Below are 2862 nucleotides of genomic sequence, written 5' to 3'. Positions count from 1 at the left end.
GCCCAGCCACATCAATAGCCACATCACTAAATAACACAATATACGGAATTTAATTTACGAGACATATACGGGAAACATTAATAATACAATTTTACTTTAAAAAAAATACAAAAAATTAAAAAAGTACAATAAATTTAAAAAAGTACTAAAATTTTAAAAAAGTACATTAATAATAAAAATTACATTAAAAAAAGTACAATTTACAAAATTACATAAATAAAAAAAACTAACTCCGAGCAGTCCTCCGCGCCCATAACTCTTCAATTAAATCCTTTTGGAGTCGAATATGAGCTTCCGTTTGACGCATGTCGGCATGTGCTTGGAGGAGGCCGGCTTCATCGTGAGGTACCCCACTCCGTGCGTTGGGGACGGCCACGCCGTGGCTTGGACCGACTTCATTATCTTCGTTGGCCCAATCCGTCAGTTGTACACCTTCATCTTCGACAATCATGTTGTGCAAGATAATACAGGCGTACATTATATCAGCAATGCAGTCGACGTGCCACAAACGCGTTGGACCCCTAACCGCCGCCCATCGAGCCTGGAGCACACCAAATGCGCGCTCCACGTCCTTGCGCGCGGACTCCTGCCGTGCCGCAAAGTAGGCCTTCTTCTCATCTCCTGGGCATCGGATCGTCTTCACAAAGACGGGCCACCTAGGGTATATCTCATCCGCCAAGTAGTAGCCCATATCATGCCGGTTGCCGTTGGCGACAAAACTGATGGCCGGACCGACGCCCTGGCACTGCTCGTTGAATAGGGGCGACGAGTTGAGGACGTTTAGGTCGTTGTTCGAACCGGCTATCCCAAAATACGCATGCCAAATCCACAGCCGGTAATCAGCTACTGCCTCGAGGATCATCGTGGGATTCTTTCCCTTGTAGCCGGTCGTGTAGAACCCCTTCCAGGCAGCGGGACAGTTCCTCCACTCCCAATGCATACAATCTATGCTGCCTAACATCCCGGGAACCCATGCTGCTCCCCATGCATCCTCAGCAGATCCCGGCAATCTTCGCGGGTAGGCTTGCGGAGATACTGATCACCGAATACTTCAATCACGGCTTGACAGAAATACTTCAAACATTCCAGAGAAGTCGTCTCACCGATGTGGAGGTACTCGTCCCACATGTCTGCCGCGCCGCCGTAAGCCAACTGTCGGATTGCCGCAGTGCACTTTTGAATTGGTGTGTGGCCGGGTTTGCCAGCAGCATCGTGCCTGAAGCGGAAATACAGATATCGCTGCTTCAAGGCGTTTACAATACGCATAAACATGGCTCTGCTCATCCTAAAACGTCGCCTGAAAATGTTGGCGTTGAACCGCGGCTCCTCTGCGAAGTAGTCTTCGTATAGGCGCTGATGTGCAGCTACGTGATCACGATCAATCGCTTGTCGGCGATGGACAACTGGCCGAGGTCGAGGTACCGCCGGCTGCAAGGCTCTTTGCATCCATTGGTCTATCCCGCGGTTGGTATATGCCTCAAACGCTTCGGCCATTCTACGTTCGTACTCCTCTGCGTCCCCCCCACTACCTCCACTACCATCACCCGCGTTACTCATTTCTCGGTGTTGATCTTGTATAGAAATTAAGATAGAGAGAGTACTCGTTAATACAAGTGGTGCGAATGAAAATGAAGTGCAAATCGCGTATATATAGTGTCGGGAAAATTTTTTTTAAAAAAAAAACGTTGGGCGATGCGCTGGGCGATCCCGACGCTGCAATGGCGCCGAGCGGATCGCCCAGCGCCCGTCGACCGCCTAGCGCTAGGCGATTTTTAATTCCGAAAAACCGCTCGGCGGTTTTCGGAGGCTGCAATGGTTCGCCTAGCGACCGCCTAGCGCCGGCGCTCGGCTAGGCGGTGCGCTAGGCGCCATGTGGATAGCCTAAATAATTTTATTTTTCATTTTAATCCGTTCATAAAAATTAAAATCCTTCTATTTTTAATAGACTTTTGTTCCGTTCATTTCCCTAATGGAAGATATGTTTAAAATATAAATTTAGTTATCCCTACCAATTTAATTCGTAAATAAATTTCAAAATATAATAAATTGAATTCATATAAAAATTACTGTGTTAGATTTCACTATTGTGAAATAAGCAGTAACAAACAATTAAGAGAGATTCCTTACCGAATAAAGAATAAACAAGATGCAACTTCAAGAGCTTGGCAGTTGGGATGATTTTGTGCATAACTCAATTTGTAATTTTTACTATTTTTTTAGCTTATTTTTAGATTGTACAAAAAAGGTAGCAAAATGTTGCAGTTAAAATTCTCACATTTTCAAATTTCCACCATTTGAAATCTTCATTCAAATTCGAAAAATCAAAGTTTGGGCTTTGACAAATTTGAAATATTTACATCAATGTCTCTAATGCCATTTGTTGTAATATTTGGAAAATTAAAATTTTTGTAAATATTTCCAACATACATTAGATTAACGTACACGTGGAGCTGGTCCAAATGTATGAGGAGCTGGTCAAGATTAGAAGATGATCGGGTTACAAGTTTAGGACCAAGAATGGAATCAGAGATCATTGAAGAGGTGACCTTCTTGCATCCGGTTTGTTGTTTTGTGCTTTAATTGTTGTATGGGCTTGCTTGTGGTTTGAGTTTGTTGCGTGTTTTGTGTGCTTCTATTGAGGTATATGTGTCTTTATTTGGTTGGTTGTAAGTTTTGCGTTGACATTAGGCTTCTGGTACTTTGGACTAAGTTGTTTTGGTTTGCTTGCTCACCGTTTTCTCGATTGAGCCTTTTGATTATAAAAAAAAACATACACGCGGATATCAAAGATGTGAAGTTATATGCAGAATGGTTTCTATCTATTTGTAATTAAATGCGCTCAACATATATGGGATTCAATTA

The sequence above is a fragment of the Salvia splendens genome, chromosome 18 (genome assembly GCF_004379255.2).
Source record: "Salvia splendens isolate huo1 chromosome 18, SspV2, whole genome shotgun sequence".
Classification (NCBI taxonomy): Eukaryota; Viridiplantae; Streptophyta; class Magnoliopsida; order Lamiales; family Lamiaceae; genus Salvia; species Salvia splendens.
This window is presented reverse-complemented; position numbering follows the sequence as displayed.